At 50.8% G+C, this 13972-nt stretch overlaps 1 protein-coding gene across 1 annotated transcript in view; it reads left to right on the forward strand.

Annotated features, from left to right (window-relative positions):
* Nucleotides 1-13972, forward strand: part of LOC147727870 (E3 ubiquitin-protein ligase TRIM39-like) — a 199933-nt gene that overhangs the window by 40118 nt on the left and 145843 nt on the right. The window lies entirely within an intron of this gene.

The following is a 13972-nucleotide window of genomic DNA, read 5'->3' on the forward strand; positions in this document are numbered from 1 at the left end:
TTGCCCGGGCTTAGCCCGGCGCGGCCCCGCGCGCTCCCGCAACGCGGGAGGGGTAGCTGGAATTTAAGCGCCTCCGGGCGCGGAAGTCCGGGGAACAGGAAGTCGACGTCCCAGAGGATCCTGGGTAGTGTAGTTCCCACTCGGCGGCCGCGTTTGCCTGCGGCGGCGGGGAACCACACACACAGTCGCCTGGTAAGTTGCTCGCTCGCGTAGGAACAGAATCCCCCAAAGGTCTACTGGTGAGACCCGCTCCACCGGAGGGGCAGCTGGAATTTAAGCGCCTCCGGGCGCGGAAGTCTGGGGAACAGGAAGTCGACGTCCCAGAGGATCTTGGGTAGTGTAGTTCCCACTCGGCGGCCGCGTTTGCCTGCGGCGGCGGGGAACCACACACACAGTCGCCTGGTAAGTTGCTCGCTCGCGTAGGAACAGAATGCCCCCAAAGGTCTACTGGTGAGTGTGTATACATTATGTAAAACACATGCAGGGTGAATTTTGGGTAGAAGGCTGCTTTCCACCTAGAGGCAGGGAGATGTTCACATTTCGCTAACCAGTGTTTACAATATTTAAGTAAACTGTTCAAAACGTTGGGAAACAAGCAGTGGTGACATTCAAACATTTATTTTTCCTTAATAAGGTCTTTGCTAATTATTGCAAACTTCTTAGTAGAATCAGCCTAATAAAGATGCAAGTCACTGTAAAGTGAGAGATGGTAAATTGTATACAATGGAATAAATTACATTAACGATTAACGGATAGCTTGCTGACAGTTCAAACTTTAACGGAACACTCATTGACCTGTTATTTGTCTAAGGTCAGAGGTTGTTGAGTTAAAATGAACAAGGCTAGTTCTTCGTTTCATATTGGAGACCTCCATATGCCGGGCCTGTGACTGTGTCGCACAAGGACTCACACCTGGTCCACACTCGGCGCTCTGCCTGCGCCAGTCTGTGACTGTCGCACAAGGACTCACACCCGGTCCACACTCAGCGCTCTGCCTGCGCAGGGCCTGTGACTCTGTCTCACAAGGACTCACAACTGGTCCACACTCAGCGCTCTGCCTGCACAGGGCCTGTGACTCTGTCTCACAAGGACTCACACCAGGTACCACACTCGGCGCTCTGCCTGCAGTGGGCCTGTGACTGTCGCACAAGGACTCACACCCGGTCCACACTCAGCGCTCTGCCTGCGCCAGCCTGTGACTCTGTCTCACCAGGACTCACACCCAGAGCCACACTCGTCTGCTATGCGGGCGCCAGCCTGTGACTGTCGCATGAGGACTCACACCAGGTACCACACTCCGCGCCCTGCCTGCAGTAGGTCTCGCGTTTTCAAAAGTTTAAGCTATTGGCATTGTTCATGATAATGCCTTTTTAATCTGTTTTAAAAAACAAACACCTAAATAAATGGCATTATCATTTACAATGACAAACCAAAAGCTCAAACTTTCACAAATGCGATACCTATTGCATTGTAAATGCTTTTTTTATCTCTGCAATCTGCTCGATCCACTATTCCCTGGTCTCAAGCTCTCCCTTGGATCGCAGCGCACCCTCTATGTTCCTCCCCTTGTCCTCTCCTCTGCTGAACCTCAAACCTCCAGAGGGAGCGGGTCCTCTCCTTTGTTCTCGCCCCTCGTCTCAGCCTCCCTCTTTGACGTCACTGTCCCTCTTCTTATGTTGCTGTTGCTCCTTCCTTGGAACTAGTTACAAAGCAAAATGCAGTTGTCAGGTGTGAAAATGCAGCACGAGTAAAAGTGTGAGGGGCCAAAGAAACAAAAAGCCTGAAATGCTCAGGAGTAATTGAAATTAGGTCAGATTAAATGTGCAGCTACAGATTAAGACGCTCATTTAGGCTCCAATGAAAACAAGCATTTGCAATGCAATAGGTCTCGCATTGACACAAGTCTGAGCTATTGACATTGTAAATAGTAATGCCTTTTATTTATGTTTTTAAAAAGAAAACCGAAATAAAAGGCATTGTTATTTGCAATGTCAATAGCTCAAACTCGCATCAATGCGAGACCTATTGCATTGCAAATGCTTGTTAATTAGGTCTCGCCCTATACCACGCAGGCGCTTCTTGTCAACGCTTGTTGCTTTACAGTCACTGTGTCTGACAATAGCTCAGAGGTTTGCACGTACCGTTTGTCCTTTCGAGATTTGGGAGTTCGATCCCCGCTAAGAACCCCCCCCACACCCACCTGCGTGATTTTTATTTTTATTTTCATTTACATTTTGTCCTGTCTTTCCCTACCTCCCCTCCATGCATTGGAGACTCTGTCCCTTCCTCTCCCACTGCCCCTCAATTCATCCAAATACTCTGTCCTTCCTCTCCCACTGCCCCTCAATTCATCCAAAGACTCTGTCCCTTCCTCTCCCACTGCCCCTCAATTCATCCAAAGACTCTGCCCCTTCTTCTCCCAAAGCCCCTCAATTAATCCAAAGACTCTGTCCCTTCCTCTCCCACTGCCCCTCAATTCATCCAGACTCTGCCCCTTCCTCTCCCACTGCCCCTCAATTCATCCAAAGACTATGTCCCTTCCTCTCCCACTGCCCCTCAATTCATCCAAAGACTCTGCCCCTTCCTCTCCCACTGCCCCTCAATTAATCCAAAGACTCTGTCCCTTCCTCTCCCACTGCCCCTCAATTCATCCAAAGACTCTGCCCCTTCCTCTCCCACTGCCCCTCAATTCATCCAAAGACTCTGCCCCTTCTTCTCCCACTGCCCCTCAATTAATCCAAAGACTCTGTCCCTTCCTCTCCCACTGCCCCTCAATTCATCCAAAGACTCTGCCCCTTCCTCTCCCACTGCCCCTCAATTCATCCAAAGACTCTGCCCCTTTCTCTCCCACTGCCCCTCAATTCATCCAAAGACTCTGCCCCTTCACTGCCCCTCAATTCACCCAAAGACTCTGCACCTTCACTGCCCCTCAATTCATCCAAAGACTCTGCCCCTTCATTGCCCCTCAATTCATCCAAAGACTCTGCCCCTTCACTGCCCCTCAATTCACCAAAGACTCTGCACCTTCACTGCCCCTCAATTCATCCAAAGACTCTGCCCCTTCTTCTCCCACTGCCCCTCAATTCATCCAAAGACCCTGCCCCTTCACTGCCCCTCAATTCATGCAAAGACTCTGCCCCTTCACTGCCCCTCAATTCACCCAAAGAATCTGCCCCTTCCTCTCCCACTGCCCCTCAATTCATCCAAAGACTCTGCCCCTTTCTCTCCCACTGCCCCTCAATTCATCCAAAGACTCTGCCCCTTTCTCTCCCACTGCCCCTCAATTCATCCAAAGACTCTGCCCCTTCACTGCCCCTCAATTCATACAAAGAGTCTGCCCCTTCCTCTCCCACTGCCCCTCAATTCATCCAAAGACTTTGCCCCTTCATTGCCCCTCAATTCATCCAAAGACTCTGCCCCTTCACTGCCCCTCAATTCATCCAAAGACTCTGCACCTTCACTGCCCCTCAATTCATCCAGACTCTGCCCCTTCCTCTCCCACTGCCCCTCAATTCATCCAAAGACTATGTCCCTTCCTCTCCCACTGCCCCTCAATTCATCCAAAGACTCTGCCCCTTCTTCTCCCACTGCCCCTCAATTCATCCAAAGACTCTGCCCCTTCACTGCCCCTCAATTCATCCAAAGACTCTGCCCCTTCTTCTCCCACTGCCCCTCAATTCACCCAAAGACTCTGTCCCTTCCTCTCCCACTGCCCCTCAATTCATCCAAAAACTCTGCCCCTTCCTCTCCCACTGCCCCTCAATTCATCCAAAGACTCTGCCCCTTCTTCTCCCACTGCCCCTCAATTCATCCATAGAGACTGCCCCTTCCTCTCCCACTGCCCCTCAATTCATCCAAAGACTCTGCCCCTTCCTCTCCCACTGCCCCTCAATTCATCCAAAGACTCTGCCCCTTCACTGCCCCTCGATGTTTTCTTTGTTTTGCAGACAGTGGTATAACTGGGCTGGGCCCCACCCCCGTTGATAATTACCACCGGGCGTTGAAACAGACACACAACGGGGCCAGTTTACAGGCAAATAACACTTATCCATTTTTTAACACTAAATGCAAATGCTTAAAGATAATCGATATCTGCCATTTAGTTCCTGTATCTATTTCACATGTTCCATGAATGTGGCCCTCGGCTCTCGCCTTATAGCTATAAAGAGGCTCAGGTCCATTCCTGGGCACTCAGAAGGCTCTGCCACTCGGATCCCAAACATTATAAGGGGGGAAGAGGCTTGGATAGGACAATTAGGAATTGAGTGAATGCATTTCACAATTGCAAAATAATTCCATAATTGTGGAAAAGTCCTTCTGGAAACAGCTGCTGGTGCAATTCATGCGTCATGTCCAATGTTTCAGTCCCCGGTTTTGGTTAGGGAGCAGCTGTAACTCGATGGTGGTGTTCATGATTGTAACCACATCTTTAAAATCAATAAAACGTCTATATTACTAGACGCATTACTTAATAAGCATTGGCAAAGTCAATAGGTCTCGCTTTGTGACCTATTTACTTTGCCAATGTATTCTAAACACGCTGCAAAGAATCCCTGATCCTGTGCAAAGTGGAAAAAGTTAAACAAGCATTTGTAATGCTATAGCTCGAAACTAGCGGGCATTCTTTGCTTGCTCGCGGTCCTCAACGTCAAGTTGGCAACTGCGAGCGAGCAAAATCAACATCCCGGAGAGACTATTTCCTCGTTCGCAATCAGCAACATCAAGTTGCCGATCACGAGTGTGGAAAATACACCTCCCGGCGAGATTCTCAATGCGGGGAGGTCAGGTTCCTCATTGCGAGTGGTCACGTATGCTCGCGACCACTCGCAATGAGATACTACCAGTCCGCGTTGAGAAAGCTGCAGCTCGAGTACAAATTTACTTGAGCTGCAGAAAACGACTGCTTGCACTGTTCAAGATGCCGTTTGCAATGATTGCAAAGTGCGGACAAGCATCTGGCTCTGTGCAATTAGTGCAAACAGCATTTCCCTACCGCACTACGCAGTTCGCGTAGCTACACGTAGCGTGCGTAGTACGAAGTGTACTTCGCGTAACTACCCATAGCGCTACTATGCAAACTAGCACTTTGCGTAACTATGCGTAACATTACTACGCAAACTACACCCAGGGTTACTGCTTCCCACGTCGACTCAGGTGCCGGGGCTATCGCGGCTGGAGCCAGATCTGGGTCCTGGTTGCGGGTGCCTGGGAGATCTTGAAGGCCCTGCGGGGCTCGTGGAGGCCCTCATGTGTGTCGTGCGGCGGTGCACCAGGCAGTTGGGGCCCCTGATGGCTGGGGCATAGCCATTGGCCCCCACACAGAAGACTCACCCACATCAAAGGGCCTCAGATACGAGAGGTAGTGCAGCGTCCTCGAGGTAGACCCTGTGCAGCTCAAAGGGGCCCTGCGGGCACCTTGAGCAGTGGGTGTGCCCCGCGGGGCCGTGTGCCACCCCAGGGATTCCCATCGACCCAGGCGCGCCGAAGCAGACTGTGACACTGACTGTGCCCGGGCCGACCCTGTTGACGCATCTTCGTGGCTGGCTGGGCCTGAGGGCCTTGAGAAGAGACCTGCTTATGGTCTGGGCTGAGCCAGTAGGGGGGCTCGGACCCGCCTGCTCCTACCATCCTGCTAGGTGGGTCGTGGGGCTCAAGAGGACCAAGACACAGCAGTGGAGGCAGGCATTGGGACCCACTGTCTGGGGCTCGAGCGGCCTGGAAGACGACGCTCTAGCAGACCGATGACCTCTGGGCCTGTGCTGAGGGTTTCGCGGCCTGGCTGATGGTATAGCAGAGGTGGCCCTTCACATAAAGGGCCTGCTGAGGAGATGTGCCACTATTCCACTGGGCTGCCGGACGGGGCCAACTTCTCCCACTGAACACATGGAATGCAGCAAGTAGGCCAGTGGTACGGAGCTTATACTTTTACCCCCCCACCCCGAGGAACCGGGCCTACTGGAGATCTCCCCTGATGTCGCGTGGTGGCCTTCCTGGAGTGGATACTGAACTACCCCATCGAGGGCTGGTGGAGTGGGCCACTCTCACTTGAAGACTGTGGGCCCAGCTCCACAACATCCTGGAGGGACAACGGGGCACCTAGGTGGCAGGTCGACTAGCGGAGATACCTGCCAGAATCCTCAACTGAAGGAAATACAATCAGGAGCAGGGTAGACACTGTACTATGGCTCCTCCTCCCCACCTCCCCTTTTTCATCATGGCCAAGGATAAACCAGCGGGCCCCACCTCCAAGCAAAGCACCCTGGACCAGTTTGCAACAGCCCCTGGTGGTGCAAGCAACACAGACATCAAGAGCCCTCTTTCCGACAGCGCCACTTTGCTGGCCGCGAGCACTCTGGTCCGCGATACCCTAGACACAAAGATCAGTGCTGTGGGTTTGGGAGCCTCCTTTCTGCTTCAAGATTATAGAAAGGCTGTGGATCGCATCTAGGCCTGGGCGGTGAACTTCGCTCCATTCGCAGTGTTTGCAGAGTTTTCTGCACTCTGCACTCCGTGGAGCTCACGGAGTGCAGAAAACTCCGCTTCGTGATGTGCAGTGGAGTTTTTTCCCCACTTGCGATCGCGAACGGTAAGTTTGCGATCCCAAACGGTAAGTTCACGAGTGCGAGCTTCAGCTCGGGTAGAATTTTTAGCTGAGCAGTAGGAATACCAGCACAAACTGCAGTTCACACTGCACTCCGCCTTTCTATAGGTGGAAACCCATGCTTTCGACGGTGGAGGACACAGTTGCAACCCTGCAAAAAAGGTGACGTCCGGCTTTGAAGATGCAGAGGGCCACTCCTTATGCAATAACCTGCACTTCAATGGCTTTCCGTAGGGGTGCAAGGGCTCCTCCATGGAACGCTTTCTCTCGCAGTGGTTGAGATCCCTCCTGCCTAAAGACTCCTTATCCTCCTGTTTCGTGGTGGAGATAGCCCACAGGGCATGGACTAGGAAACCCCCTCCGGGGGAACGCCCAGGCCATTAATTGCCATGCTGCTGAATTATGTAGACCCGGACACCATCCTTCAATATGCAAGAACCCACAGGGATAAACTGCTCTACAATTCGCAGAACATAATGATCTTCCCACACTACACCCGCCGGCTGCAGCAGCGCCAGTCATTTACAGCCTTCAAACGCAGACTTAGAGAACTCAATGTGCAGTATATGCTGTTGTACCCAGCCTGAATGAGAATAACATATAATTCTAAATCTCTCTTCTTTGATACGCTGGAAGCAATCTTAACTTATGCCGGCGAGACAGTACATCTAAAGTACACACCCCGCCGCCTCTGGAGTCTAACTCCTCGCAGGGTACACATAGGAATCGTCCGAAGAGGGTCAACTCCAAAAGGCTATTCAGAAAAGGGGGGTGGTGATGGACAGAGTATCTGAATTAAGCAGAACACTCCTGCCCAGTCAACAGATCAGGGCTTGATCCATCACCGTTTTTTAGCTCACTGCACCATCCCAGCTCAGAACCGGACTACATGCAAATTAGTCTGTACCTGGCCCATTGCATTATGGGAACAGGGCAGACCAAACTACCAAGCCAATTCTTTTACTGGAAAGGAAACAAGCTTCCGGGGACCGGTTTCTGACATTACAGCCGTCTTCGGCCCGGCTTGCTTGAATCCTGATGGTGCAGTGAGCAAGGGACTCATGTCTGAGCATACCCTTCCACGCTTATGGTGGACAAAACGATTCAGAAAAGGGGGGTGGTGATGGACAGAGTACCTGAATTAAGCAGAACACTCCTGCCCAGTCAACAGATCAGGGCTTGATCCATCACTGTTTTTTAGCTCACTGTACCATCCCAGCTCAGAACCTGGCTACATGCAAATTAGTCTGTCCCTGGCCCATTGCATCATGGGAACAGGGCAGACCTGTTCCCATGATGCAATGGGCCAGGGACAGACTAATTTGCATGTAGCCAGGTTCTGAGCTGGGATGGTACAGTGAGCTAAAAAACAGTGATGGATCAAGCCCTGATCTGTTGACTGGGCAGGAGTGTTCTGCTTAATTCAGGTACTCTGTCCATCACCACCCCCCTTTTCTGAATCGTTTTGTCCACCATAAGCGTGGAAGGGTATGCTCAGACATGAGTCCCTTGCTCACTGCACCATCAGGATTCAAGCAAGCCGGGCCGAAGACGGCTGTAATGTCAGAAACTGGTCCCCGGAAGCTTGTTTCCTTTCCAGTAAAAGAATTGGCTTGGTAGTTTGGTCTGCCCTGTTCCCATGATGCAATGGGCCAGGTACAGACTAATTTGCATGTAGTCAGGTTCTGAGCTGGGATGGTGCAGTGAGCTAAAAAACGGTGATGGATCAAGCCCTGATCTGTTGACTGGGTATGAGTGTTCTGTTTAATTCAGATTCTCTGTGCAATAACCACCCCCTTTTCTGAATCGAACTCCAAAAGGCGGCACTGGTCGAGGTCTAACTGGCGCTCCCAGACACAGGGCAACGAGTCATGAATACAGTGGGAATGCTCCTGCCTCTTCTGCCCATGGCTTTGACTGAGGATATTTATCACCCCGAAGACTATGGCTCACTTAGAGAGCAAATATGGCTTGGGGGCCTGGAGCCACTAACACCCCCTGAACAATTATGTTTAAGTTTTGTCGGAAGTTTGGATTCTATTGGCAGAGGTACCCTGGCAACCCCTGTTGGGCCCTCAACAGATACTCCTTGTTGGTGGAGGTATTGGGGTGGGGGCTGGGTGGCGGGGATGTTTAGATTTCCTGGCCTTGAGTTATTTTAGTTCACACATAGGCACAGGGAACCCAGTAAATTTTCACCCGCTCATCCTAGCTGGGAACCTCCCTAGATGACAGATGACCGCGCACACAAGTAATTCCCTGCCTGGGGGGTTTGAACTTTATAATGTGGAACATTAGAGGGATGCTCAATAAAATAAAGAGAAGCACTGTCCTTCAGCAAGCCAATCGCTGGGAAGCGGCTATACTCCTACTGAAAGAGACCCATCTACAAGGCAATAAAGCCCCATGTCTTGCCCGGTTTGGTTATGACACAGTAGATCACTCAGGGTTCACAGGCGGCTGTCGCGGAACGGCCATTCTGGTGCACTGCAGTATCCCTTTCACTCTGTCCAAACTCTGGTCAGATCCAGGGGAACAATACACTATAGCGACAGGTACATTATACAGCAAAACAATAACCATAGGCAGCGTTTACGCCCCTCCCCCTTTAGGACACACTTTCATTGACAAAATCGCACCACTGTGGGGAGAACTCCCGGATGGCCTAATAATACTGGGCGTCAACTGCACTGAAGCCACGTCAACCTTGGACCGCCGACGTGAGTCAGGACATAGGCACCAATCGGGAGAATCCAAACTCCACCAGCTACCACCACAACTGGGTGAAATGCCCGCCACGTTCCTTTCAGCAGTACATTACTCCCTATCAAGATTTGACTACGTCTTCTTACCATGCAGCCACATACATAGGGCCTCACATGTCTATCCTTACCCAGAGGCCTCTCCAACCACCCCCGGATCTACTTAGACTCCACATTGGGCAAACAAACCCCCCCTTCGGATGATGCTTGTCACCCTGGCACCTCGGCGACCCGGGTTACCAATACGTTCTCTGACAGGCAATTACAGACTATCTATTGTCCAATTTGGGCACTGCCCCCTCCAGTGTCATACTGTAGAAAGCCCTTAAACCCACTGTTCCCGGGGTGGACATCAACTTTAGTGCAGGGAAAAACGCAAGCGCCTTGCACAAATAGTAGACCTAGAAAATCCAAAGCTGCAGAGACCTCAGGCCCAATACCGCAACGCAGCCTCCTCCAAGTACAACAAATCCATCAGCATCTCACTAATGAGATGCATGAGATCTGGTTAGCGACCCAACATATGATTTATCAATGGGGTGACAAATCAAACAAAATGCTTCATCGTTTGTGTCAGGTGGCGATGTCCCACGCCTCGGTGCCGGCACTGCGAAACGCGGGCAGAGTCCTTCACCCTGACACAGTCGTCCAAGGTCCAACTATGCCTTCTTATACGAGCAGAAGGAGCTCGTATCACGCGTGACAATAGGGGAATTTCCAACAGACCGAGCATCAAATAGTCGCGCTGTGAATAGCACAGGGTTCGCGCTAGGTATACTTTTTAATAAAATTGTATTTAGGGGATTATGTTTTTATTGTAAATAATGCCACTTACTTGCACAATAAAAATTTAAAACCACACGCTGCTTGCGGACTATCACCTTTGATCTTAGGGCCATAGAGAGGGTAGTTTGGGCAGCCATCTTGGTTGACGGTCTAGTTGCTGACGAGCTGCACTAGACGGCCTATTTAAAACAGCCAATGCAAGCGCGCAGCGTACGCGCCGATGGCGCGCCCGAGGCAAGCCCTTCTGTGCCCGTCCGCGACCTGATCGCGCCTAGGGCCGGTCATGCTGCCCAAAATTCCAGTACTTGGGGAACTACATCTCACCAACGGCGGATACCCTACTCGCGTGAAGAATTGCTGGCCATAGACAACCGGGAGATTACGCCGCTGAATATGTTAACAGTTAATGGCAAGCATTTAAGCTGTGGCCTAATTAACTGCAGATCACTTATCAAACACTACTCTGAGATATCTTGTGTGGTAGAAGATTTATATCTCGACATGATGTTTTTAAAAGACACTTGGACCAATGATAATTCCTCATTTGAACTAGGCCTGGCGTGTCCACCTGGTTATAAATCATTACATAACCCCAGAGTGATGGGCAGAGGTGGAAGTGTGGGGATGATCTTCAAGGAGAAATGGAATTGCATTCCCTTAGTTCTAGATGAAATAAGAGGAATCAAACTCTTGGGATTCACTATACAGGGAACTAAGGTAAATTTATTCTCAGGAGTAGTGTGTTATAGGCCTCCGGGACAAGCTACACACTATCAGCATTTTTATGAGACTATTACGAATCTTGCCCAGACTCATGCTAGATTAATTATACTGGGGGACCTTAATCTCTGGGAGAATGGGAATTTGGGGAAACACCAGAGAGACTTACAACAGACCTGTGCGAATTTAAATATGCAACAGTTGGTACATCAGAGCACTCCTCATGGGGGGCATATATTAGACTTAGTATTTGCCAATGAGGCTGGACATCCTACCCCAAATATGGACTGATCATTATGTGGTCCTTTTCACTCCTAGTGTAGGTGCTCAACAGGAAGGAGAAAGGGCTGCGAACACATATAGACTAGATAAGAAGTGGGCCAGATTGGACAATTAATATGGCGCAAGCTCTGGTCGAAGAGCATGATCATTCGACCTCCATCGAGTCGGCATATTAATAGTCCCTCTAAGCCCGGCTAATACTGTACGAAACCTCGGAGTGCAAATAGACGCCAATCTTCAAATGGTGTTGCAGGCTAATAAAACCATTCAAGTCGGCTTTGCGCTAATCCGTATGCTGTGAAAGACCCTCCCGTTACTACCAGAAGACTCTCGAGCCATGGTAGTGAGGAGTATCGTGTTAAGCAGGTTGGATTGCTGCAATTCCCTGTACTTGGGGGCACCTCAGTATATTATTCAAGGGCTGCAAAGGGTGCAGTCAGCAGCAGCTAAGGTGGCTTTGAATAGACCATGGAGTTCCTCCACAACTTTGGCACTGAGGGATCTCCATTGGTTACCAATAAAAGAACGAATTAGCTTCAAGTCACTATGCATCGTTTTTAGGGCGGTTCATGGACATGGACCACTACCTCTACAGAATAAATGTAATTGGTATGAGCCCCCTAGATATCTACGGTCCGCAAACACCGGCCTCATTTTGGTTCCCAGATTTAAACGGTCCAGAATGGGTGGCAGGGCCTTTAGTGTGGCAGCTGGACAACTATGGAACGGGCTGCCACAGAATCCGACTGCCTGCTGGACTTCAGAAAGGGCTTGAAGACCTTACTGTTTCCTAGGAGCTAGCCTATCTGTTATCAACCTTGAGCCGCAGTTATAGCTGTTACATCTCTTGTCTGAGCGCCAGGATCCCCGTAGGGCGATAGCAGCGATATATAAAAACGCATTACATTACATTAGAGATCACCCAAAAATCTTCCAGACCACCTGCGCGACCAGCTAGATGCCCCCATTACCACAGAGGAACTCTGTGCAGCTTTATCCAACATGCACGCCAGTCGCACGCCTGGCCCCAATGGCTTCCTTAGTGACTGCCTAGTAACACATGGCGCAGCTCAGCCACATCTTTTGAATGCACTCCATGAGGCTCTGGAGCAGCACATCTTACTTCCTGATTGATGCCATGCCGAGATAGTGGTGTTCCTTAAACCAGGCCAACCCCCAGAAGATCCATCTTCTTACCACCCCATTCTCCTCCTAAATTTGAACCCAAACTGATGGGTAAGGTCCTTGCTGACCGCCTCCACACGTGTATCCACCAACTGATCCACCCCGACCAGGCCAGCTTCATGCTGCACCGGTCTACCCAGCACAATATTAGGCAGGTTCACAATGCCATTGTGAAGGCCCTGGAGCTGGGCTGCCCTGCGGCCATTCTTTTGGCTGATATAGATAAGGCGTTTGATTCCCTGAGTTCCCGGAGTTGGACATATTTTTTTCAGCTCCTCTGATCTCTCAACTGTGGCCTACGCTTTTTGTCTTGCATACCATTATTACACACAGAGCTCTCAGCCTCTGTGCGGGTATCAGGCATCCGGTCCGCACCCTTCCCAATACGTCGGGGTTTCAGGCAGGGTTGCCCCCTGCATTCATTGCTATTTGTGCTCGCCATAGAGCCCTTAGCTACAGGGGTGCAGCGGGACCCATTAATTTGTGGGTATGAATGGTCACAAGACCAGTCCGACAGTATTGCGCTGTATGCAGACAAGGTATTATTATTTTCAACCAATCCCGGATTTTCCCGATACTTTGGGTGTTTGGGGAGACCTCCAGCCTTGGAGACAATCCAGTGAAGTCAGTGTTATTTCCAGTTTGCGGTCACCATGGGCGCGTCTCCTGGGCTTCACAGTTCTCTCACGCAACCAAGGGCTTCAAATATCCTGGGGTCTTCATCTCGCCTTGTCCCACGATATCTTTGGCACATAATATCAATCCACACACGTGGTTCGCCCAGGTTAATGCACTCCTTAACAATTTCCTATGGGGAGGGGGCATCGTCCGTGTTGCGCTACGAATCTTCACCCAGTCGACGTACTGTGGCGGGATTGCGGTGGCCGATATATATGTCTACTATGTGGTATCTCATCTGTTGAATATCAACGAGTGGCGGTACAGCTCATTCACCGATCCAGCATTTGCTGTGGAGTGACATGCAATAAAGGGTACCCCCCCCCCCCTTGAGCCTCCTCCACAGTCGTAAAAACCTTGGCCACTCAACCCCCACCTGCAGAACTGTCATCCAGCTCTGGCGTTATATCATGAATAAAATGGGCTGGGACGGGCGCCTGATGCAGACAGCCCCTCTGTGGCAGAGTACCTACCTGCGACCTGTTAACGGACTTCCATGCTTCCGAGCCTGGGACCTCATTGGAATCTCTACCCTGAGTGACATTCTGCTGGGACCCACTCTCAAATCGTTTCAGCAACTGCAGATAGAATTCCACTTACACTGGACACAGTTTTACAAGTATCTGCAGCTGAGACACGCCCTGACTCCCCTAATCTGTTCACTGGAGGTCTACCAGAATTTCACACCCTAGACGTTTACTAATGGGGGATCTTGGCACGCATAAGATCTGGCAAATCTACCAGACACGGACTACCCATATCCAAACCACAGTACAAAAAACCCGAGATGCGTGGGAAGCCGACATCCCCGACCTTACAGACTATGCCTGGACTGAGGCTCTAGCTAGTCACGAGTTGCCACTATAACCACATGTTACAGCATAATCCCTGTTAAATACCTCCAGTGAGCATACTACACCCGCTCCCCCGTCTGGAGGATGGGCGTTATCCAGTCCCC

Source organism: Lissotriton vulgaris, chromosome 3_1 (assembly GCF_964263255.1).
Source record: "Lissotriton vulgaris chromosome 3_1, aLisVul1.2, whole genome shotgun sequence".
NCBI classification, from domain to species: domain Eukaryota; kingdom Metazoa; phylum Chordata; class Amphibia; order Caudata; family Salamandridae; genus Lissotriton; species Lissotriton vulgaris.